A 27,202-nucleotide genomic window follows, 5' to 3' on the forward strand; every position below is an offset into this window, starting at 1 on the left:
TTATGAGCCAATACGCAGAAGTTAAGGGTTTAAAAAAAAAAGAATTTATCTTCATGGCCTCAATTATAGATTCTTTACCTTGATTTAAGAACCTATATGATTCCACCAAATTCAATTCTAATTCCTCATAATCTGTGGTCCCTGATGTTAAATTGGGGTTCCTAATTGTCTTATCTACAAGCTGCTACCTCTCTCTTTTGGTCAATAGTTCCTGCATTAACAATTCAAAATCTGAAACCAGGGTCAAAGATTTTAATGGCCCTTTGGAATGCCTTTATTACTTTATGGGGTTCTTTGTAGAATTTGGGTGTCCATCTTTTAATTGAATCAAGATTCCCAGATATAAATTGTTTGTGAGACCTAACATGATATCCCCTCATCTGATGTTACATATGCAACATCTCTCAATGGAAACAAAGTTGCAGTGGCATTGTCCTTAGCTTTGGTCTCTAACTCAAGTTTGGTTGGTGTTTGCGTTATCTCATCACCTCCCTTCTTGGTTAGTTGCTTTGACCCTAATTCATTTCCCTTTCTTATTTCAATATAGTAGTCTTCTATTTGATTTAGTTTCACTTGCATTGCTAGGACAAGTTGTTTTAATTCATTGTCAGTGAAGCTCTAATCTCCGTTAGCTTTTAGTTTGTAAACACATGCAAGCAGTAAGTAGTATGTTACATTGATAAGCGCAGCCTAGGAGAAACAACACTATAGGGGCATATAATAGTATCTTCCTTAATAATAGATCAAGCACAGGACTTATAGTTTGATACCACAAAATACTGTAGCAATGGTCTGGTATTACCAACAGTAAAAAATATGGGACCAGGGGGCAGCTGGGTAGCTCAGTGGATTGAGAGCCAGGCCTACAGATGGGAGGTCCTAGGTTCAAATCTGGCCTCAGACACTTCCCAGCTGTGTGACCCTGGGCAAGTCACTTGACCCCCCATTGCCTACCCTTACCACTCTCCTGCCTTGGAGCCAATACACAGTATTGACTCCAAGACAGAAGGTAAGGGTTTTTTAAAAAAAATGGGACCATAGCAATATAATTATAGAACACTTCCATTATGGCCATCATCCTTGCTTATACTTAGTTACTATCTTGTCTAGATAGCACAAAGATTTGTTTAGTTCAAATTTGGTTTTCTGTGACTTTAAGATTTTAAACTGCACTGCTCAGGAAAAAAAAAGCTTCTGTGTTGGCTTGAGCATGTGAGATTCATATTGCAGAGAAGGGTTCAACCTGCAGAGAGGGATTCAGGTTACAGCATGGAATTCCATAGGGCCCCCCAGAACTCTAAGAGAGGGGGCAGTTAAAGGCAGTTGGAGCCCTGGGATAAGAGGGAATGCAGGTCACTCTGTTTTCTGGTCTTTAGTCCTGGGATGGTCTTGGGGCTTGAAACTGAGCAGAGCCATTTTAGTTCCTAACTGCCAATCAGCTTTACTTTAATTAGACATTCAACAACATCACAATCTATCTTAGTTTAGCTATTTTGATATAGAAGAATAATATTTATAGGGCTTGAGAGCAGATCAGCTATTCAAGTTACCTTACCCCCTTTGGGGGGAGGGGCTGTTTGTCATAGCTGTTTGGGGGATTTCCTGACCTTATCTATCCTTCTCCATCTCCCATCCTTCCCATTCCCACCTATCATTAAACCTGTTATCAACTGGGAGCAGTGTCTAAATATATATATTTTGGGGATATACTCACAACCTCCTCAAGCTGAGTTCCTCCTACTTTGTAGCCCAGAAGTAAATCCTAACCTCTGTGCTTGTGAGCTTCAAAGACATCAAGCTTCTCCTATTCTATCCTGTGGGGAATAATATAGAGAAAGATATAATCATAAGGAGTTTTGCCTTTCTCCACTTACCAACTTGACCCAGAAGATATCAAATCAATCTCCATACTGTAACTGACTTTCTAACTGCCTAGTGGGAAGGGGGAAGTGAGGGAGCACTTTGACAAGATCCTGCCCCTCCCTTCAGTCAAGCCTGTTTGTGGGTGGGCCCCTCCATTGACCAAAGGATTAGAGAGATTTGATTGCTACAGACCCCTATCATTTTAGGCTTCTCTAATACAACAAGTGACAGGCAGATACAATGTATCACAGGCTTTCCCTGGTTGAATGTTTTATTCCTCCTCTGAGAATTCTAAAAGCCCCCACCAACTGCCAGCTCAAAGAATCTTCTACTACCTCACAAGCTCTTAAGTGTCCAAGTAGTCTCAAACTGCCAAGAAGGCCCAAAATGGTAGTTTGGCTCAGAAAAGTTCCAGCTCTTTCTGGTTCTTCTGTCATTACAATTTCCATTTGTTTCATTTCTTTTTTTCCTCTGTGGCTCAGAATTGAGGTTATGGGTTCCATTCCATATATTCCATATAAAGCTTCCCCATGATTTCTGCTCTTCATAATTCAAGTACTATTACAAACTGGTTTGACCTTACTATTCTTGCCTTATTTCCCCATTGCTTTCTTTATGAGCTTAGCACTACTACCAAACTACTACATGTTGTCACCCATGAAAGTTCTATACCAGGGGTCGGCAACGTATGACTCTCGAGCCATATCTGGCTCTTTTGAGGGCCAGATATGGCTCTTTCTGCAGGAGCCATAAAGTCAATTTTTTTTCAGGTACTGTTTGTTACAGGAGTGCACACTGTGAGCACTGTATGGCTCTCACAAAATTACATTTTAAAAAATGTGTTGTTTATGGCTCTCACAGCCAAAAAGGTTGCCAATCCCTCTTCTATACTTTTCTACCTCTGTATGGAATACATTAAAATCTTTCTCATACTTAAAGTCTTAGCTCAAAAGCCAGTTCTTCCAAGAAACTTTCCCTAATTTCCAACCCTTCCCCCTCAAATTTTAAGGAATGTTTTGCTTTTTATTCATGGACTTATATTATTTTGTTTCTCTACTTTTTTTTAATACTCAGTCACTTCTTGTTTACTGGCAGCTTCATTCCTAAACTCTAAACATTCCCATGTTGCTCCTATCCTCAAAATACCCTCACTTGATTTGTCCATTCTTGCTAGTTATTATAAAATATATTTTTCCTTTTTTTTTTTTGTGCCATTTCCACTTCCTTTCTTTTTGTTCTCTTCTTAACTGTTTATAGTTTGGCCTCCATCGTCATCATTCAAGCAAAATTTCTCTCTCCAAAATAAATAATGATCTCTTCATTGCCAAATCTAACAGTCTTTTCTCAATTCTCATTCTTCCTCACCCCTCTGCAGTATTTGACAGTGTTGACCTTCCTCTATTCTTAGATACTTTCTCCCTTCTAAATTGTCATGATGGTTTTGGTTCTCCTCCTTCTCAGTCTCATTTGCTATCTCTTTAATCAAGTCATGCCCAGTAACAGTGGGTGTCTCCTGAGGCTCTCCTAAAACTTGTGTTAATATCTTACTTAGTCTTACTCTTTGTGCTGGGCCTTGAAAGAGATACAAAGAATAAATTTAGATATAGTCTCTGTGCTAATTGGGCTTACAATATAATCACAATATATGATATACACAAAACTAGTGAATGAGCTAGCATTTATTAAGCACTTATTATGCTAAGCACTAGGTTAATCAGTGGTAATACAAAGAAAGGCAAAAAAAACAAAAACTACCTCAAATAGCCCCTTTTTATAAGAAGCTCATAGTCTAATAGGAGCAATAAAAATCATTGATATCTTAGAGAAGGCAGTTTCAACTGAATGAAGAGGTCAGAATCTGGGTTATACACCATTTAGATGATAATCAGAGGAGAGGAAGTGGGGATAGGATAGTAGAAAACATTTTAAAGTTTAGTGCTGATATAGAGCAATGGCTAGCAGAGATGGGAGGATTGATGGAAGTTTTTAAGAATGTGAAGGTCAAGTAGGTGGTTAAAAAGATAGAGAGCCAGGCTTAGAAACAGGAAATCCTTGGTTCAAATCTGACCTCAAACACTTTCTATCTGTGTGACTTAACTTCACTTGCCTAGACCTTGCTGTTCTTCTCCCTTGAACAAATACCTAGTAGGCAGCCCTGAGTCAGAGTGATGTGGTCTCTGGATAATAAATAAAGTTGATCTTTGACTAAAGGTTTGCCAGTAATGCTGATAGTATTGATAAGTTGTTCTGCAGAATTGGTTTAACCCTATTCTATGCCTAACAAGTACCTATGTTCCCTCTCCCACCACCCAGGGCCCCAGGGGTATGGGGAAGTGAGAGGTTAGGAGAGAAGTCAGGAAAGAACAGAACCCAGCCCTGGGTCTCCAGGGCTTTATATACCCTTGGCCCAACTGGCAGTTTGTGCTTGTACCGTGGCTCTTGCCACGGTCAACATTCCATCCAGGGCAACTGACAGGTTGCCCCAAGCCAACATGGCAATATTAATAATCGTATATTATAATTCTCAGAGAGAAAGTAAAAATAAAAAAAAATTAAAAGAATGGAGAAAGACAAGTATGTTTGTAGGCAGCAGGGAAGCATACATTAAAGACAGATTAAAGATAAGTGAGAGAGTAAGTTGATAGAGGGGCTAGCTGTTGAGAAGGGATTAGAATAGGATCAAGGATATGTCTGAAGGAGTTTCCCTTGTTTATGATAAGGGCTGCCTTTTTGTATGAGACAGGGTAGATAGTAAGGGAAGGTATCTGAATGTGAAATGAGGAGGGAAAAGGGAGCTTTTTGAATGATGGCATGATTTTTTTTTTTCTGGTAAAGTATGAGTTAAGGTTCTCAGCTAAGAGGATGAGAGGAGAAAGACTAGAAAAGCTGTTGTGGTGAGTAGGATAGTGAACTGATAAAAGAACTACTAAAGGATTGTCTTGCTACAGTGAGGACACAGTTGAGATTATGTAACATAGATTTATAGTGAATTCAGTTAGCCTTGTTTTGTGTTTTTCTTCAGTTCTCTTCAGGAGCATGTGAATAGGACCAATGGCAGATGGTAAGAGTAATCTAAGGTTGGACCTTTAGAAAACATTATTGGTGTATAAGGAAGCAAAGGACTTAAGTATACCTAGTAGTGTAGAATTGAACTGGTTCACTTTAACTCAACTTGGAATGCTTATAGGTGATAACAAGATCAATGATTTGATTCTTAGTTCATAGAGAGATTTAGAAAATGAGAGGAGTATGTAACCACTGCAGGAATATTAACCTAGAAAAGAACTTGATGGGTGGAGGAGTAGAAAGAAGCAAAGGTTACTGTGAGGACAAAGTACAGAAGTAGGAATCATAAGGCAGAGGGAAAGATAGTAATGATCAGGATCAGATAAAATAATTTGAGGGTTCATGAACTTGAGGGAGAAACCAGAATATGACACAATTTTAATGCAATTTGGAAAGCTTGTAGGTGAAAATAAGATTAAAGATTTGACTCTCTCTAAGTAGCTGATATAGAGTGGAAGAGTATGTCATGGGAAATGACTAGAGGAACTGAGAAATTAGGTTACTTGAGAGATTATCAATATGAATATTGAAGTATTTTAAAAACAAAATTAAATTAATACCCTGGTGCTTAGTTTCCATAGAGTTTATTAATATTTACTTGAATAAAAAAGGATTGATAGACAGATATAGAACTATTTAAATCTATTCTAATCTTGCCATGTGACCCTCCACCTCATGGCTCTCTCTCGGTCACCATCCTTTTACTGCCTCGTCCAAGGCAATAGAGAGAGAGAATACTTCTTGGAACCTCCTCTTTTATCTTCTACTTTACCACCAGACCCATAACCTTTACATTCTGGGTCATGTGTCTAGGTCACTGTCCCCCATGACCTATGTTTGGAATGCTTTCATGTGATGTCCAGTCACGTGATGTAAAGCTAGCAGTCCAGGGACACAGTATGTGATTTCTGGGAGAGTGGGGGGTTTCCCTTCACAGAGTACCCTAGTATGGGGAGGAGAGAAAGACTCTGAAGTTCATAGCCAATACTGAATTCATTGAGTAAAGAAGAGAATGTCTTGGGGATTGGTAGATAACAGATCACCAGTGATGCTATTGCAGTTGGCTAATTAATCATCACTCACAAAGGTATTCCAAAGTAAATGTTTTCTGATTGCACTATGGGAAGATGGTGGAGTAACACATGAAAAAATTTTCACTTTCCCAATACTCCCCACAATAACAAATAACTTTATAGAATCAGTACCAAAAGCAGCAAAATTAATGAGTCAGGAATGAAGTTGAGCAGCCAAACATGACTAGGGAGGAAAGTCTCTGACTTCCCTGGCCTCAGTTGCACCAGATATCACAAATACCCCTGAATAAACAATACAGAATCAAGGAGCAGCAGGCACTAAAGACAGGAGCAGCAGCCTCACTTTGTCTGCTGAACCTGGGAGCTTGCAACCTAGTGGAGGATAATGGTGGAGTTAGTAGGCAGAGCGCCCTAGATATGCCCACTAAAGCCTTAGCTCCAGATATCCATGCTGGCCCACAACTAGGGGTTGACAGAGCAAATACCACAGAGTAGACAAGCACAAAGACCTGAGGGAAGGAACTTTGGCCTTATCCATATGCTGGACCTGGCAGGCTTACATTCCAATAGAGTCAATAGGCAGCAAACCCTGGCAATGGTTATGTGGGATGCAGTCTAGATCATTGAAAAGGAAAGGAATTCAGGGGTCCAAGTTCCCAAGCAGATAACTGCTCTATGCCAGTCTGTGGTATCAGGAGAAGAGTGAGGAAGGAGTATACATCAATAAATGTGGGTTTTTACTATCCTCTGAGTTTGAATCCAGGTCTTCTTGGTCCCAATAATAGCTAGTTTTTTCTCCTTTGCTTACTCATTTTTTTTTTAAATTTCAGCACCCAGGCCAATATGTTTAATTATTAACATTATGCTAGAGTCCTGGGGAGTTAAATAATAGTGCCTCAGATTTACAGATTTTTTTCTTTGTCATTTCCTCATCCCTATTTAGTTCTTCCAATATATATAATTTAGAATCAGTCCCTAGGACTCAGAGGACAGTGAAATAAAAACACCTATTTCTAAAATAGCAAAGAAAAATGTTTAATGGCTACAATCTAAGAAAGAGCATTTGGAAGAGTTTTAAAAATACCTCAAAAACCAAGAGGTTTTTGGAAAAAATAAAAGCAATGCAAGAAAAAAATTATGAAAAAAATATTACTCAAAAAGAAAAAGAGATTCTGAAACTGATGGAAGAAAATAATCCATTAAGAACTAGAATTAGACAAAGGGAAGCTAACTGCTTCTTGAGTCAAGAAGAAATAATAAAGCAAAATCAAAAGAATGAAATATTAGAAGAGAATATAAAACATCTTATCACAAAAAACTGACCTGGAAAATAGATCACAGAGACACAATCTAAGAATTGTGGGACTCTTGGGAAGTTCTGCTCCAAAAAAAAATTTAGACACTATACTTCAAGAAATCAGCAAGGAAAGCTGTGTAAGGGTTAAATAGGGGGTTTGACAAAATAAGAGAGCAGCTTTCAATAATTCAATTTTTAATGAGAATATAGTAGTGTTGTAAATTAATATGATCCCTTTAAGCTAGAGAAAAAACTTCTAGCAGTTTTTAACAATTAACAATTTAGTTTAACTAAAATAGAGATAGTAAAAGAATATAGTAAAATAAATATAGTAAAGAGAGAAAGATAGGAAAGAGGTAGAGAGAGAAAATTTCCTAAAGTCTATACTACTTATCCTATAACTACCTATATTACTACCTAAAACTGCCTATATATACCTATAAATGCCTATAACTGCCTATAACTGCCATTAGAGAAAGTCCAGCTGATCACCCTTCAGCTCAGCAGGCAGAATATATATATATATAATCTCCCAACCACCAACTAATCACCAACACATACCACCAGCAAACAACCTCCAATGACCAACTCACACCCAGCAGCCAATTTCCCCACAACTGCTAGCCCTAACTCTTCACAACTCCCCCAACTGTTAGCAACTGACTCCTTTAACTGTCAGCAACTGACAGTTTTTTTTATTCATTTCTTTCCTTGCTTCCTATCTCTATGGTTTCTACTTCCTATCACTCTGGGCTGGTTAATCCCTCCACATCTTTATGGTAAGAGGAACGGCAGGTCCCCTGTTAAATAAAAAAAAAAAGAATAAATAATTCCTTTTTACAGCTGCCCTAAAAGCAAAGAGGAACATAGAAATTGAAAGAATTCACCAATCACCACCTCAGAGTCCTAGATGAAAATGTAAAGTAACATCATTGCTATGTTCCATAACCTCCAGGTAAAGGAAAAAATACTAAAAGCAACAAGAAAAACATTTTTTAATACTGTGGAGCTATAATTAACACAACAGAAGAGAAAAAAGGGCAAAGTGATAAGAAAAATGAGGAAAATCTAGAAGGGAGTACTTATCAAGGAATAGAGGGATAAGGTGAGGGGATAAGGATAAGGTGAGGAACTAATTTTTTTTTAAACCTTTACCTTCTGTCTTAGAATCAACACTGTGTATTGGTTCCAAGGCAGCAGAGTGGTAAGGGCTAGGCAATGGGGGTTAAGTGACTTGCCCAGGGTCACCCAGCTAGAAAGTATCTCAGGCCACATTGGAACCTAGGACCTCCCATCTCTAGGCCTGGCTCTCAATTTGCTAAGCCACCCAGCTTACCCCTGTGAGGGACTCTTGGGACAAGATAAGGGAGGAATTTTTAGAATCAAACTTGTAACAACAAAAAGAAGGCTCCAGTGGGAGGATAAGGCAGGGACTTTTGGAAAGGTATATAGACTAAGAACTAAAAGGTAAGGAACACAGGACCAGGGAGGGACCTTAAGAATGGTGAGCCAATTTAGAAGTAGAAGGGCAAAGGGAGAGGATAAGGGAAGATTTCTAAGGAGGGGTAATAATTGAAGAGTTCATGAACAGAAGAAATTTGACATCTGAGGAGGGATAAGGCAATGAGTTCAAAAGGACAAACAATGAGCAAAAACTGAGTGGAAGGGCATAAACAACTAGTAATTATGACTCCGAATATGAATGGGATAAATTCACTCATTAAATAAAAATGGATAGAAGAATGAATGACAAAAACCCAACAATATGTTGTTTACAAGAAACAAACTTTAAAATGAGAGATATACATAGAGTAAAATAAAAGTCTGGAGCAGAATATACTATGTTTCAGTCGATATTAAGAAAGCAGGTATAACAATTATGGCTTCTGGTAAAGTTAAAGTTAAAATAGATATAAACAAAAGACAAACAAGGAAACTATTTGTTAAAAGGTAACAACGATAATGAAGCATTATAAATATTAAATCTATATGCACCAAATGTCATAGTATCAAAAATTTTAAAGGAAAATGAAATGAGCTGCAAATAGATATAGATAACAGTGGGAGTGTTTAATAGTGGGAGACTTTAATTTTTTCCTCTCAGAACTAGACAAATCTAACTGAAAAAAAAGAAGTCAAGGAGATGAATAGAAATTTAGATAAGTTAAATATGATAGGTATCTAGAGAGAACTGAATGGGAAAAAAAGTATACCTTCTTCTCAGTGATACATAGTACCTTTAAAAAAATTGACCATATATTAAGGCACAAAGACATTATAGTTAAATATAGAAAATCAGAAATATTAGGTACATCCTTTTCAGATCATAATGCAATAAAAAATTATATGAAATAAGAGAACCTGCAATCAGAATGTAAAAACGAATTGGAGACTAACAGTCTCAGAGAATGAGTGGGTTAAATCATAGAAGCAATAAATAATTACATTAAAAACATAATGAGACAACATTCCAAAACCTATGGAATACATCAAAAGCAGTAATTAGAAGAAAATTTATATCGTTTAATGCTTTTATTAATAAAATAGAGAAAGAAAAGATTTATTGGGAATGAAATTTAAAAACCTAGAAAAAGAACAAATTAAAAATTCCCAATCACAAAATTAGAAATCCTAAAAATGAAAGGTAAGATCAATAAAATTAAATGTAAGAAAACCACTGAATTAATGAATAAATCTAGGTTTGGTTTTATGAAAAAAATCAAGAAAATAAATAAATTATTGGTTAATATGTTAAAAAGAGAGAAAGAAAACCAAATCACTACCATTAAAGATGAAATGGGTGAATATACCACTCTTGAAGATGAATTAAATCAATTATTAGGAGTTATTTTGCTAATTATGTACAAATTTAATAATGTAAAAAATAGAAGAATATTTACAAAAAAAGAAACTGATTAGATTATCAGAAAAGGAATTAATATATCTAAATAGGCTTATTTTAGGAAAAGAAATTGAATAGGCCATAAATGAACTTCCAAAGAAAAAAGTATCAGGATCAAATGGATTTAAAAGTGAATTCTACAAAATATTTAAGTTCAACTAATTTCTATGTTAAATAAATTATTTAAAATAAAACATGCAAAGAAGGAGTTTTACTAAACTTACTTTACAAAATAAATATGATGCTGATACCTATTAAGACTAATTTTTCTAGGATTTCATTCACCTCTCTTATCTCTTTCTTATTTATTTTTTGGTTTGATTTATCTAGATCTGATAGGGGTAGGTTGAAGTCACCCACTGCTATCTATTTCATCCTTTACCTCCACTACTTTCTTCTTTAGAAATTTGGATGCTATACCATACCATTTGGTGCATACATGTTGAGTACTGATATTTCTTCATTGTTTATACTGCCTTTTGTCAGGATGTAATTACCTTCCATCTCTCTCTCTCTCTCTCTCTTTCTCTCTCTCTCTCTCTCTCTTTTTTAAACCCTTAACTTCTGTGTATTGGCTCCTAGGTGGAAGAGTGGTAAAGGTGGGCAATGGGGATCAAGTGAATTGCCCAGGGTCACACAGCTGGGAAGTGTCTGAGGTCAGATTTGAACCTAGGACCTCCCGTCTCTAGGCCTGGCTCTCAATTCACTGAGCTACCCAGCTTTCCCCTCTATTTTTTAGAGATCGAATTTCATCTCTAGCTTTTTGGTCATCCTTCTCCTTCTGGTCTGATTTTCTTTGTATATCATTTTTTGCCTTCTTTGCTTCATTTTTGAGCTGGTCAATTTTGACTTTTAAGACTTTTTTTTCTTGTTTTAGTTCATGTATTTCCTTTTTCCAATTGTCTTCAGCCTGTCTTGATTGTGTTTTAAGTTCCTGAACTGCTTGAGTTAATTGAATTTTGATATCTTCCAAAGCCTGTGTCCAATTCGCTGGAGCTTCCTGATCTTCTTCTATTTCATTTCCTCTTTTTTAACTTCCTGGAAAGAAGCTGTCAATTATAATTTCTTTTCTCTTTTTCTGTTGTTTACTTATAGTTTTTCCTTCTCTGTTCTGCTAGTTTAAGCAGAGCTTCGATGAAAGATTTCCCCCAGCTGGCAATGGAGGTTTGTAGTTATGTTCTCTGCAGTCTATGTGGGGAGGAGTATTGGAGTTTCCCTGCCCTCTGAAGACTTCTTGCCTGTCCAATTGATTGGATTAAGCCTGGACTGGATTAATCTGTATTGCTTAATGCACCAGGAGGCTAAAACATCAAGAGAGAAAAAAAGGGGGTGAGGGGACAAGATGGAGTGTTTTCACTGATCTGTCCAGCAGTAGGGTCCTCCTGCTCTGTCCTGCTGTTAGACCTGATTTTCTTTCCTCTTGAAGCACTCTGTTCTCTAGCTCGGCATGGTAAAGCTTGTAGGTCTGAAGTTTTGCTCCATCTTATCTGCCATCTTGTGTTTTTGCTATGTTTCTCTGGCTTTCTCCTCTAGCCACCTCCCTGGTGCCTGTGTTCAACTCCCCGAGTCTGGTGCAAGAAAGGTCCTCTCTCCAGGCTGGTGTACCCTCCTACCCAGAGATTTCAGGGGCCGCTGGAGACTCCACACAGCCTGTGGGGGAGGGGTCCTGGGATTCCTCTTCTATACCCTCAGAACCAACAGTTCAAGAATTCAAGCCTTTTTCTTGGTATACCTTTTGAACTGTTCAGCAGTAGGATCCCCCTTGCTCTGTCCTGTTGTTAAATTTGGTCCTGTTTCTTCTCGAAGCACTTTGTTTTCTATCTTGGTGTGGAAAGGTTGTGGAGGTCTTAAGGTTTACTCCATCTAAGCCACCATCTTCCCAGAATTCCCCTACCCAAGCCCATCATTCTTGATCTGGTCTATCTTCCTTCTCTTCAAAAACCTTGACCCTCTATTTAACCATTTCATATAGACTGAACTCTATCCTTGATTGGAACCACATGGGGAAGTTTATGATTAATTTCATACAATATTAATAGTATTGCTATGATAATCACAATATATATTTGATGCCTCCTCCCTAGGCTACTACATTTCACTGCTATAGCATCTTTCATCATCCCTTTTCCTATTAAAGTTATGCTTTTGGAAACATTGTAGAAAATTAGCTAATCCAAGTCTCTCAGACTAAAGCAGCAGAGTCTTTTCTTTTCCCCACGACACTTGATGCCCTTTTACAAAGTAATGGGGAAAAAAAAAACTTAAAGGGTTTTCTATCACTCTTTTAAGGCTTATAGAAGAAAATACTGGCTCTCTCCCTTTCATCTCATTCTCTACTGTTTTCCATTTCATTCATAGTTGCTATATCTTATAGGTGTATAGTAATGTGTGTACTATATCCCCTATTGGAATGTGAGCTCCTCAAAGGCAAGGATTATTTTTGCCAGGATCTCATTAGTTTAGGTTCAATATTGGGACAAATTTAGGTACTTATAGGTTATTCAATGGTTAACTAAAAGTTTATTTAAACACAGCAATAGAAGAATATTCAACTATTGGCAAATTGACTAAGCCCCTAAAGCTATCTTGGATTCAAGTGATGAGGCAGCGTCATTCATTAATAATCTTTTTTGTTAATTCAGTGTTGTGTTGGAATATTTGAATAAGAGAAACTGATACAAAAAAATTAAGAGAATAATCAACTTCTTAGCAAAGCTAGCAATTGGTAATAAATGATGTTTAAGGCTCCTCAGTAACCAGACTCCTGTGACAGTTGAGGCAGTTCTTTTAAAGTTGTGAAAGAGGAACCTCAAGAGAGCAAAGAAAGTGACACAATCTGTAGCAATGTGGGTGTTAATGAGTTACTATTGACTAGAATGGGAAATTGGGATTTTTTATAGGCTGGGACAACAGTAAGAACTTAAATTTCCTGGAAATTTGACACTGCATCATGGAATACATTCGACTTTTTTTTTAAAAAAGTAAGCTTCTCCTAAAAGTGAGTGGTGGGTGATTTGCAAGAGTGAAAGTGTGACAGCTAGGTAGTATAGTGGATAGAATACCAAGTCTAGAGTTAGGATGATTTGGGTTCAAATCTGGCCTCAGACACTTAGTTGTGCGACCCTGGCAAGTCACTTAACCCCAATTACCTAGCCCTGCTTTTCTGTTTTAGAGTTGATATTAAGATGGGAGGTAAGGGATTTTTAAAAGATGGAATGTAGTACTAAAGTTGCAGTCTTAAGGAACTTAAACTTCCATAATGAAGGAAAAAAAATTTGGTTAATTCTTTTTTTTTAAACCCTTAGCTTCTGTGTATTGGCTCATAGGTGGAAGAGTGTTAAGGGTGGGCAATGGGGGTCAAATGACTTGCTCAGGGTCACACAGCTGGGAAGTGTCTGATGCCGGATTTGAACCTAGGACCTCCTGTCTCTAGGCTGACCCTCAATCCACTGAGCTACCCAGCTGAACCCTGGTTAAGATAATATAGATTAATATAGATTAAATTTTAATTTCACAATTCCCCCCTTTAGTCCTTTGAAAAAGCATACTTCTTTAATGAATTGCTTAAATAAACAATTATCCAAGGTATAAATCACAGTAAAAATCATCAGTATTTAATGAATTCTGAATCATTCCATCAAAATTTCTATGGTAAAGTAATGATTAGAGAATCAAAAGGGTTTAGTTAAATTTTGTAAGGATAAGATTCTTGGGGGGGGGCACAGAACATTGGAAGAGGAGCAGGAGACCAAATGGCAGTTGGAAGAGCAGAGACTTCTTCTGGGAAGGATTTTCCTAAGAAAGGGGTGTTCGGGGGTAGGAGTTCGGGGGTAGGAGCTCGGTGAGGGAGGAGGGAGAAATTAGCTCTGAGAAAGCTGAAGGCAATCCTTGAGAGTTTCCTGATTTGACACAGAAGATCTAATACCTTGCTCACTGCCAACTGAGATATCTGCATTGTCCAGTACTGTGCCAACCAGTGTTTGGAGATTACTGGACTCCTTTGGGAGCAGATCCCTGAAACCCCAAATTTCCTTGAACCTTGTCTTACAGAGACCCTAGTTAACTATAAACAGACTGAACTGAGTTATTAGGCATAGATTTAGTGAGAAGGGTAAGAGAAGCTTTGGGTTGAGACTGATTTGGTCTCCCCAAGGTGACAGACCTGAAGGGTTCAAGCTTTAGGGCTATCTGCACCCACTGACCACCATCGATTACTTCTTCCTTATCAATTACTTTGATTATTTCATTAAATGCCTTAAAGTCAGAAAATGTTTCTAATTTTTTGAGAGACAGTTGAGGGAAGGAGTGTTACAGCTTAGTCAGGCAGAGATCCATCTTTAAGCCTGACCACCCCCGGTGCAGAAGAGGGGGTGGCGTTTGTGTGAGCCCTGATTCAGAGCAGCAATGAATTGGGTCATCACATACCTCAGCTTGTGTGGAAGCCTTCTTTCCAACCCTGAGGGGCAGCACACCTTCCTTGGGTACCCCATTTCCCAAGGAGAACCCCATTTAGTCTCATAGTATTAGTAGCTTCCACAGTGCATGAGGAGGGGATTTCCATACCAAATCCAGGTTAAGATGGCAGTAGAGTAAAAAGCAGCTGCTTAACCTCTCCTGACCCACACATATAGGACTCCTCAAGAGGACATAAAAACAAATCCAGACGAACGAAGGGACCCCACAACAGGGCGCAGCGTTGAAAGTACGTGGGATTGGGGCATTTCATTGCTATAAGGGGGTGAAATAGCTCTCACTAAAATGTGAGTTGAGCAACCCCCTCTCCCCCCCACCTACAATGCCAAAGCCAGTGGACAAGAGTTAGAGCAAGTTTGGGGCATTCATTAAGTTCTTGGCAGCTCAACAGGGCCTGCTCCTGAGAGCAGCAAGACTTAAGACCCCAAGAGGCTAAAGAACCAGACTTTGAACACAGACCTAGAGCTCAGGCAAGGACGCCAACACAGGCATGGATGCTGGGTGGGGACGCAGTGCAGGGGGGTGCATTACTGTGGAAGCAGCACCCTGAGACTGTTTCGGGCATAATTTAGTATGTGAAATCCTAAATCTAATTTTGAGAACATATTATTATAACATACTCAAAAGTCTGTATATTTCTTTTTTTTTTTTTAATTTTTATTTTAAACCCTTAATTTCTGTGTATTGACTTATAGGTGGAAGAGTGGTAAGGGTAGGCAATGGGAGTCAAGTGACTTGCCCAGGGTCACACAGCTGGGAAGTGTCTGAGGCCGGATTTGAACCTAGGACCTCCAGTCTCTAGGCATGGCTCTCAATCCACTGAGCTACCCAGCTGCCCCCTTGTATATTTCAATTAGAAACATTTTGCCAAACTCTCAGAATAGTCTGATCCTTTTGCTTTCTTAAAATTTATTAGTGTCTTTAATTAGAAAACTTTCTGGGGAAACTTGAAAACCTCTTGGGAAACTTTTACTAATCTTTACAAACTTTTCTGATATTCACTAATTATCCCCCTTAGGAGGATATTATCCCCATTTCACTCTGAAAGAATGAGATATCTAATTTTATGTTTTCCAAACTGATCTTTCATATTAATCTATTAAGTAATAATAGACAACACTGCAAACCTTCTATTGTTTGCTTGCCTTTATTATAGAAATTTGCTATGAAAGGAAAAAGGAGGAACATAGTTACAATAGAAAAAAATCCTGTTTTGTTTGAATACAAGCAAGAGTCATAGTTTACAGATAATAGTAAAATTTCACAGTATTCACTGGGTTTCAAGAAAGGCTCAGAATTAGCCAGGTGGGAAAGTGTCCTATGCAAAAGGAAAATAATATAATGGTCAATTGAGGCAAGAGGATCCTACAATTGCCTTTGCAAGGTTCCCCCCTGCCCTCCATCATTTTCCCTAGGGACAAAAATCCACCTAGAGCAGTTTTTTGAAAGCATTCCCTTTGGGCAATACTTAACATCACCTCAGACAACCACACTTGAAATCAAACTCACACAACAACATCAAATTATAGTTTCATGAAATTTTACCTCAGTTAGTGAAATTTCATTAATCACAGCTTAGGGACAGGTTATTTTTCTTTCATGTTCCAACAATGACCAAGAATGAAAACCAGCAAAGATATTTCAATTATCCTACATACCCTGATAGTTGATTCAAAATTCTTAGAAGAATGCTGACTATAATAAGCCTCCAATTAGTACTGCATAAGGCAAGATTGAAATCTTTGAATCTAAAAATCCAAGTTTACTCAAAGATTTAACTTTAATACATGTTATTTCCTACAAAACATATTTCTTAATTTTCATAAGTTGTGGTCATATAATTCAGATAAAACTTACTCTTTACTATAAGCAAACAAACAAGTTCCTTCAAGCACACAATCTTTTTGGTGTGCTTATTGTAAAGAATGAATTTCCTGTTTTGGGGAGGAGTTAGTTCTACTTTCTCAAACTGCATTATTTTCAAAATTTTACAATATGTAGTTAGCAGAGCTGGGAAGATCTTATGACCTAGCCCAAACAGTGAATCCCAAAGGGCTTTACAGATTTCTTTAGCAAAATATGCTCAAATAAAAAATTAATGTTTTAAACACATTCTTTATCAACCAGATTCCCAGCCCAAGAAGATTTCTGATTCAGTGATGCTGAAAACAAGAAAAATATAACTATCTATCAATATTATAAACAATATAAAATACAAATATCTATCAATAATATAAAAAATATTCTGGATCATAAAAACTTTTTTTTTGTCAATCAAATAATAGGAAAGCATTTGAATACATTTCCAAATCTAACAATTTAGTATCATATACTAATCCTTTAAAAACCCAGTACAGAATAATTACATTTAATTGAAGAAACAATAGTTGACATTTATATATTGCCTACCATGTGCCAGGCACTTTACAAATATGGGATTCCTCCTTCCCCAAACACAGAGATAGTTGCTTTTATTATTCTCATATTAAGTTTTAATTTACTCAACAAGAGAGCATAATGCACTGTAAATGAGATCACATTATAATTTAATTTGAGACAAAATTTTGACTAAACGAAATTAGTCACCAGACAAAATTTTTACTAAATGAAATTAGTCAATAAACAAAACCCTAACTTTCCTAAAAACCTTAATTTTCTCAAGGACCCATATTTCAAACTTCAGGGCCCACTATTATCAATATTTTTAAAATCACCTAAGAAACTAATTTAATTCTTTTTTATTTTCCAAGTAACTTAACTTAGTCTCACATAATATAGGATAGGACATAAAACAGGAAAACTATATATTAAACTTAGAGCTACTTGTTAGACAACAAATTTTATAAAGGTCTTTAACAAAAATATTTGTATCAGACTAGAAAAAATTTCTAACATCTTCATTGAACAAAAAGCCCTTCAAATGGCACCTGACTTGTTTTTTTTTTACTTTCTGATCTAACAACCCTCTTATTTTCATTTATTTAGTTTCTTAATAATTATATCTCAGAAGTTTTTATAGGACCAATTTCCCTCCATTATATTTTATTATAGAATACCCAATAATTACAACCTGGGGTTCTTTTGGCTTTGTGAAGATAAGAACATTTATAAACTACAATTGGTCCATGTAAAGTAGAAGGAAGGCACAGGAAGCGACACAAAGAAGGGTCTTTAAAAGTAGTTGCAACTTCCTGAGAGGAGTTTTTTGCGAGAAGTTTTTTGGAGTTGTTCGAGCTCTTTTGAGGTTGTGAAGGCTGGTGGAGGATCATTTGGTGAGACTGCTCTTTACTTTGGATTGACCATGAAGGTTGTGACAGTACTCTCAAATTTCCCTCAATTTTCTTGAATGATGATACTGGGGAGGAGAAGGAATTTAAAATTATGTTTGGGAAAATTTCAGGGAAGGAAGCTTTCAAACTCCTTGAATCCAGAAAATGAACTGTTTAGAGAAAGATGCCTGCAGAAACTTACACTGCATCAGAAAATATAGAATGAACTTTGGGGTGCAATTGATTGAACTGAAGGGGTTGAATGCATTTATTTTGAATGTACACTCTTATGCCAAAGGGGACTGCCCCCTAATTTACTTTTTGTCAATGGGCCTAGCAAACACTGATTTTGCTCTCTCTCTCTTCTATTTCCCTCTTATCTCTAGCTATTGTAGTTTCCTCTTAGAAGGGGCAATATTGTATGCTCCTGTAGTTAGAAGATTTTTCGGGGTATAAGATGTTTATATCAAGTGATCCATTAGGGAGACTAGTCTTCCAAAGGATCATAGGAGGGTTTGTGAAGATGGGATTAACTCTCCCCTGCCTACTTTTAGATTTAATCACCAGAAGCATATACATCCCCACTTTATGCTTAGGTGGGGGGAGGTCTTCAGCCCATGTGCTAAAGTGGATGACAACTCAGAAATGACTGACTGGCCCCGGGCAGTCCTAAGAAAATTTATAAACTACAACTGGTCCATGTAAAGTGGAAGGAAGGCATGGGGAAGTGATGCAAAGAAGGGTCTTTAAAAGTAGTTGCAACTTCCTGTTAGAGGAGTTTTTGAGAGTTGGAGTTGGAGCTCTCTTGGAGCATCTGAAGGCTGGTGGAGGATCTTCTCTTTGGACAACCATGTGGGTGAGTGAAAAAGACTGACTCCTTTCTGGGCTCCTGAAGGGACTAGATTCCAGAGAGGCCCCCTGTCTGTGGCTAGAACCCTTGCTTTATTCACCACTGGCCCCTCTGACCCATGGTCCTCTGGTGGAGAGTTAGTGAGCCCTGCCTGGTTTGAACTGGGTCAGAGTAATTACCTAGTGTAATAGGATAGCTACCTTCTCTATTCTCTTTTTATCATTTCTCTACTTTCCCTCTTTCCCTCTATTTTATAAATAAATACTACTAAAAAGTAATTTGACTTGAGATATATTAATTTCAGTGACCACATTCTCATATACTTAGTCCAACCTTAATTTTTTTTCAAACCCTTATAGCTTGTCTCTAGTTTGCCTAAATAAATATTCTTCTAAATGAATTTTATCTACATTGAAACTTTTCTGCTGCAAGCTTCTTGAGGAAGATCTTAAGTAACAGATAAGAATAATTAATTTCCCCATTTCCCTTTTTAAAATGATACCATTTGGGAAAGGATGATATAAAGTCTATGTACTTCTGGTAGAATTTTTATTCTTATTTTATTCTTAAACAGTGATATCTCAAAGCTTACTAAGGGATTTTAACATAAAAACATTCAGACCATAGTGTAGCATTTCATTGAATTATTCACAGATTACCCTATACCTTTGTTGAATCATTTAAATTAACTTTTAGTTTACTCTTAATTTTCAGCTGCAAGTCTATAAGAATTAACTGATGTTTCTAGCAGTTATAAAAACCTCTAACCATAACATTGAAATTTGCAAGAAAACCTCCAAATTAAATTTTATTTACTTTCCAATTGTCCCCTGATTAAATGAGATTTTCTTTCATGGTTAAAAAGAATTAATAACAGGTAAGTTCTTAAAGAACAAAAGTGAAGTAGTTTGCAGTTTAAAACACTAAATTTCAAACTGCTGGCTGATTTATACTGGAATGCCGGTTTCTCTTTTTGTGACAATAAATACATTCACTTAGCTTCTGTGGTTTCCTAGTAAGGTTTGAAAAAGAGCCAGTTACTTGAGCACTGACTAACACTGTCTGAGTTTCCTCTCTAGCATTTTCCTTTGGAATGAGAGGATCTAATCCTGTAGATCTAAATTTTTCCTGAAGAGGAAGGATAGTAGTAGGCTGTTCCTGATTTTTAAAAGAAATTTGATCTCCTACCAAGAAATCAACAAAGCAAGAGAGAGATGAGTCCTGCTGGAAACTGTTAAAGACAGTATCTAGACTCAGTATCTGATTGTTGTTGTTAATCAGATACTCTAGATAAAAGGGCCAAGGTAACAGTATTGGGCCCTGCTTGTAGGTTGTACAATGGATAATATAGGAGACAGAATAAAAATTAATCTTACTTTAATAAAAGTTAAATAAAGTTATAATGATATAAGAAGGTGATAAACAACCAGGAAACCCTAAAGCTAAGGGATACTAAGCTTTTTACCTGCTCCCAATTAGACCTCACAGTTTGTCTTCTCCTGGAAACCAGGCTACCCTATTTCTCCTTAACACTAAATAAAATCCAAATTTTTTATCTAAATAATCTATTTCTAATAACTTATACAAATATATTTGTTTTAATCTCTGTCTCCAAAAAATGATCAAAAGAACAGCTAGAGAAAGTTGGTGAGGCCTAGCAGAAGTTCTGCCTTGGCTCTGGGTTTCCCCAGAACCCAGAGAAAAACAAGATATTCTGGTTTCTTCTCTTTAATAATTTCACTCCAACCACAGCTAAATGATCAATGAACTCTAAGTCCTGGTATTCTCACATTGTCACAGGGTAAAAAACCAAGGAGCTCAGAGAGAACATTGCTTCTAGGACCAGCTAAGATCCCAGAGAGCCTCAGTCAGTCAGACCAACTGTGACTCTGCTATTCCAAAAATGTTTCCTCAGGGAAAATCCAGGGAGCTCAGAAAGATGCTCCTTCTTGGACCAATGTTCAGATCCAAGACCCAGTCAGTCAGAAACTGCTCAGAATCTCTGATCTCTCTATGGTAGTCAAATTTTTTAACCCCCATCTAAGAATACCAACAGAATTCTAACAGAGGCTTGGGCTCCAAACTCCAAAACTGGTCTTGAGGCAGCTTGGCAAAGTTCTCTCCTGCCACTCAACTTATCAGAATCAATATATTGCTAATAGTCCTTTAAAGGAGGGGTAGTGAGCATACATAGCCTTTTGCACAGGGTATTTGGGATGGATGAGGTTGTGTGATAGCCAACCTTAATTTTAATCTCTGCCACTCCTAGAACAAATTTCATACATTTTAATAGTGTGCTGTTTTGTCATTCCTGGTTAAATTGAGAGTTTTCCCAGATTCCAAGATAAAAGGGGTTGTTTCACCTGAGCATATTACTATCACATACTACTATGAAAGTTGCTCCCACAGGAGCTTCTAAGGACCTTTGGTTCCTTGGAGAATTTGCCACCACTGACTGGAAGTTTTCAAGAATGAGGGGATTCCCTTTCCCTGATGTATAAAATTGATCCTAAGTTACAATACTTTTGAATTCAAAGAAAATTTACTCTTAACTATAATCTTTTAGAATCTAACCAAAAAGAGGAATTTACTGATATTAGGAATTTTCCTTCAAATCTCACTGCTTCTTTGAGGATTTATTTTCTCATTTGAAAATTTAGTCCAAAGATAGTGTGCACATTTTTTTCTTTTAAAGAATCAATTTCAAGGCCTTGCTGCCAATTTCTTTTTTCTATTTAAGGTGCTACAGGGATTTTTTGCCTGAAAGAGAGATTGGCTTACTTGCTCAGGGTTTCTCATATATGTGAGAGAAATAATTCTGCTCTAATTCTTTCTTAGAGTCCCTGTCTAAGAGTTCATGTGATTTCACTGAATCCTTCTGCCTTTGCTTTCTACTCTGTCTCAGTTAAACTGACTAAGTACATGTGGCTGCCTTTAGAAGCCTAATAACAGGCCTAGTGCTCAATTTATGAATTTAATGAAACTCAGGTGGCCCCCTAACAGGGTGTTTTACCTGGCAGTCCTGAAAGCATTCTAGTTGGTGGCACTTGCCATCCACTGTCATAGAACCTTGCTTCAAGATAGACTCAAATTTGCTACTACCAATCTTAGTGTCAGGACAGGTAGCCAGTTTATTCCTAAGGCAGAGATTTACAGTCTTGGGGCAGGGAACACTATTTAACTCTGACAAAACCTTGAATCTTGCTGGGTGAGATGATCCCTTTGAGGTTTGCTTTAGCTAGGATCAATTAGGATTGAGGCTGAGGGGGAGTCTGACCTCCAGTGTGCCCTTAGTGAAGAAGTTCCTTGGGAAAATTGTCTACCAGAGTACTGTAGGGGGAGGGGTTCCTTAGAGAGATCATCCTGGGGTCTCATCACTCTTCTTTGTGGCTGGCTTACCAAGTGTCATGATTAAAATCTGCAAATAAGAGAAACAAAGGCAACACAATTCTTAGAATGATCAGCTTATTAGCAAGGCTGGCGATTGGCAATAAAGATCCAAAATTCAATAAACAAGGACACCCCTACCCTCCATCCCACACATATGCAGTCAAGGTGGTTCTCTTTTCATTGTAGAACCTCTGAAGGAAAAGAAAGTGATACAATCTATAGTAATGTGGGTATAACTAAGTTAGGATTGGTTAGAATTGGAGAATGGGAATTTTGCAAAGCTTGGAGCAATAACTGCACCTACGATTTTCTGGAATATCTGACATTAAAGCTTCATAGAATACATTTAACATTTATTTTATATGGGAAGCCAATAAGAGATTAGATAAAAATCTGAGACCCCTCTTTTGACCCCTTTTATGATCCATACCTTTTCTTATTGGAAAAACATTATAGACTTATTGAAAAGCTTTGAGTCCTTAGCAGACCAGCAGCTACTGCGTTAACAATTTCTCTCCTTGATAATTAAGAAGCCTGAACTCTAAAAGATATTACTTAGATAAACTGGAGCCGGACTTTATCTGACCAGGTGCAGTCCTGTAAATCAAGGCAGAACGCAATTAGTAAACATCTCTATGAAATATATTTCTGCTCCCAGAATTAACCCCTACTAATTGGTGGTTGGAATTTGGCCCTTGCCCTTGTACCCATCTCTCTACTTTTTAGACTTTAATGGGTTGTATATGATTTATAATCCCATTCACAGCTGTGACTCTTTCTCTGTGTTCTTTGTTTGAAACCAGTATATAAATAAACTCTAAACTCCATAGCATTGGATCAGCATGGGCTAACCACTAGTCTGGTTGTTCTCATTTTCTTTTTCCTGTCTTAACAATCCGACGCCACAAAACGCCACTCAGGACCCCTACCATATAGAGCTGGCTCTCTATAATTTTAAGTAAGGGACTCCTAAAAGTGGGTGGTGGGTGGCTTATAAGAGTAAAATAGTGAACTAAAGTTGCAGACTTAAGGAGTTTAAATTCACGTAATGAGGGAGAAGAGTAATTCGATTAAGTCTTAATGAAGTAGAGTAGTATATATCAAATTTCAATATCACAATGGTCCCCTGAGCCAACTAAGTCTCAGTACTTTTAAAAGAAAAGCTAGCCTAACTTACAGAGGGAGGGAGGTTTTAGGATATTGATCCTTTCCACATGAGGAGCATACAATCAGTAAGAATCTGAGCTAGGATATGAACCAGTTAATACTGACTGGGGTTCAGGGCTCTGTTTTCTATCCACTAAACCAGTGATGGCCAAACTATGGCCTGCAGGCCAGATGTGGCCCTCTGAAATGTTCTATCAGGCTGAGTGACATTATTCCTAATTTGACGAATACAATACAATGAAATTTGAAAAGAGTTGCTTTAGAAACATATTGACAGATGAGCATTTCCTTTCCTTTGGCCCCCTCTTTAAAAAGTTTGCCCATCACTGCACTAAACTATACTGTCTTACCACATTTAGGTGGGAATACAGAATAAATTCATGGATATAGCAGATGAAAGAATTAGAGATTGTGATAAGAGAATCGAATTTCAGAGTCTAACATTAATTTTTATTGTCATCACTCAAATGCTTAGTTTGGTGATGGCGAACCTTTTGGAGACTGAGTGCCCAAACTGTACCCTCACGCTACATGTGAGCCACCCCCTTGCCCCAGACAGGGGAGGGATGAAGTGTTCCTATTAGGTTACTGGGCAGAGGGGCAGGTGATGGGAGAAATGACCTCAGGTGGCCGTGAAGAAGGTCAAGGGAGCAGTCCTTTCTGGCACGCATGCCATAGGTTTACCAACACAGGCTTAGTTTCTTTGGCAATTGTGTCATTTTTCCTGCCATCCTTTTTAGGTTACCATCAATCTCTTAAGCCCTCCAACCACTCTCCAAATGACCACAGAAAAATAAAAGCACCTAAAATGAATTCTGGAGTGGTAGGACCAACAGAAGAAGGGGCAAAGCAGAGCTATTGCCCAAAATAACCACTGGGAGACAGTAAGGAGGTCATATATTACTGGGGTATGAGGAAGGAGCACTGAACTCAGCGTAACTCAGACACAATATAGCACAAAGCAGGAAGAAGAGAACAGTCAGACTTGGTCCAGTCTCAGCAGTGAGGCAGAAAAGGCAGCAGTGGGGGAACAATAGTCCTGCATAGTCCATCCAGAACAGAGGCCAGATGGGCTAAATCCAGTGCAGTGGGAGGAACTCAGCTCAACAAAGTCCAGCTTCAGTTGGACTGAGGAGAACTCAACTTCAATCAGCTAAATTGAATAACTGCAAACCTCCAAACAGAAGGCCAACCAGGTGACCTCTACAGAGGGCTCACTCTGAGACTGATACAGCTGAACAGATCCTTGGCACAATGCAAGGGTGGGACTGTACTCCTTTTACCCTAGGGATGGAGCTAAGTTTCAGAATGTAGACAAAATCAAGAGGGGAAAATAACCCCCAAATGAACAAAAGACAGAGAAAAAGCATGTAGATAGAAAAATATCTCAACGAGAGATGACCAAAACGCAAGCTCAGAAGAAGACAGAAATACAAAAATGAAAATGTGTGAAGTCTCAAAGAAAAATGTGAAAAGATGTCAAGCCCAAAATGAATCCCTGGACAAACTCCAAAAAAGAACCAAAAAAGAAAGAACAAGAAAAATTAGAAAAGAAAATGATAGAAAAAAAATCAATAGATTAGAACAAAAATGTACTGAAGAAAACACTTTCCTAAAAAAGGAAATACAATACCTCAAACAGGAAAATAACTCCCTCAGAAAGGTAGTACTAAGTGTCAAGAAGAAAATGGCTTCCTAAAAATTAGAACTGGACAAATGGAAACAAATGACTTCATGAGACAGCAGGGAAACAATAAAAAATTCAAAAGAATACTGATTTGGCCACTAACTACAGTAACTGGTGACTTTTGAAAGGTCCCTTAACATATCTGAATTTCATAGGATTATAGATTTAGAAGTAGAAGAAATCTTAGAGGTCATCAAGTCTCTACTTGCATTCTACCCTACTTCTTGGGCCATTTTACATCTGAGAATCTAAGATCCAGAGAGGCTGATTTACCTAATATTACTAAGTGGTAGAAATGGGATTAGAATGAGGTCCTCTTAGTCCCAATTCAGTACTCTTCTGGCCATATCACATTGTCTCAATTTCATCATCCATATTAGGAGATGAGTGGTTTAAAATGCCCTCTCTAGCTCTATTATTCTGATTCATAATAGAGGATATAACAAAAATAACGAAATGTAGGTTACATATAAGTACTGTGAAGTACATGCATCCTTCCCAAAGTGTAAAATTGTAGTAATTTTTAGAGTGTTCTTAATTATGCACCTACTTTTATACTTATGAATTTTGATAGTAATGCTATACTTTTCTGTAAATCAAAATGTGTTGTTAATTTATTTAATAAAGAACTGATAGGTATTCAAAAGACATGATTGACTGAATCAACTTTTCATAGGAGGCAATGGTTTCACTGTTTAAGAAAATTAATAAACCTTCTACAAAGCATCTTACTTCCTTTTTAATGAAAATAATGTAAATATTGAATATTATCTGCAAAACAGTGATTTTATTTTTAGTACCTTACAAAACATAGGAAAGTTTGATAGGAAATAAAATAAAAGCAACAAATTAATACTTCCTTTTCAAGTTTTCTTCCCAACTTAGGAAGGAGAATAGGAAGATTATTTTTGTGATTATTTTATAAAACATTAAAACTATTTTAATAACAATATGGGATATTAATTTTGTTCACCTAGGTTATAACCAATCATTTCAAATAATCAAATTAGATTGAAAGAAGATTGGAATGAGCCTCCAGAGATCATATTCTTGCCTTCTTGTGGTTTTCTCAATTATTCCAAACTAATGAAAACCTGTCTTATTCTTTAGGATCTCCAGAAAAGGGGAATTTTTTTCTTTGCCACCTTTTCTAATGTTTAAACAACCTTAAGCTCTTTCTGTATGTGCAAAGTGGAGAATTAAGGTATTTCAGGTGACTAAAAGAAAAAAAATTGATTTGAAATATATGTAAAATGTGTTTTTTCTGTTTTTGCTTTAATTATCCAAGGAACTGAGATATTTTGTGTGTTATTAAAATACATAGGTAACATTTTCAATTCTTTATTTTGCACGTGGATATATTATGATACTATTTAGACTTTCAATCAATCCTTAATCTGAAAGAATTTCTGCTATATTTAATCACATTTCATTTGATTTCATTTTTTTTTTGTTTTAGCAAATTGTGATAGAACTGATTGTCTATGTACAGAAGGACTATCAGCTTAATAGGGTAAAGATAAAAACTTTAACATGAGTTTAGAAGATCATTTGCATTTCTCTGATCAAAAGTGATTTGGAACATTTCCTCCTATGACTACAAATAGTTCATATTTCTTAATCTAAACTTTATTTTGATTATATGATCAGAGTTGTTGGTCTATGCCTAGTTTTTGCTATATTGTTATCCAGTTTTCCCAGCAGTTTTTTTTAAAACAAACTTAGGAGAGATATTTCATTCTTTTTTTTTTTTTTAAATTAAAAAAAAAAACCTTACCTTTCATCTTAGAATCAATATTGTATATTGGTTCAAAGGCAGAAGAACAGTAAGGATTAGGCAATGAGGGCTAAGTGACTTGCCCAGGGTCACACAGCTGGGAAGTGTCTAAGGCCAGATTTGAACTTAGGACCTCCTGTCTCTACGCCTAGCTCTCAGCCACCTAGTTACCCCCAGTAGTGGTATTTATGAGTCAGAAGGTATGCACAGTTTTACAGCTCTCTGGACATAGTTCCAAAATACCATTCATTTATTCTTAAATAAAATTGTTCATGTTTTGGTGCTTGAGAACCTTTGTGCTTGTCAGGAAAGGAGATATCTGCTAATTCCAGCAATTTTTGTCAAATAGTGAGTTCTTCTCCCAACATGGTGGATCTTTGGGTTTACTGAACACTAGTTTACTATTGTCATTAATTACTGTGTGTTG

This window comes from Gracilinanus agilis, chromosome 4, assembly GCF_016433145.1.
Source record: "Gracilinanus agilis isolate LMUSP501 chromosome 4, AgileGrace, whole genome shotgun sequence".
Classification (NCBI taxonomy): Eukaryota; Metazoa; Chordata; class Mammalia; order Didelphimorphia; family Didelphidae; genus Gracilinanus; species Gracilinanus agilis.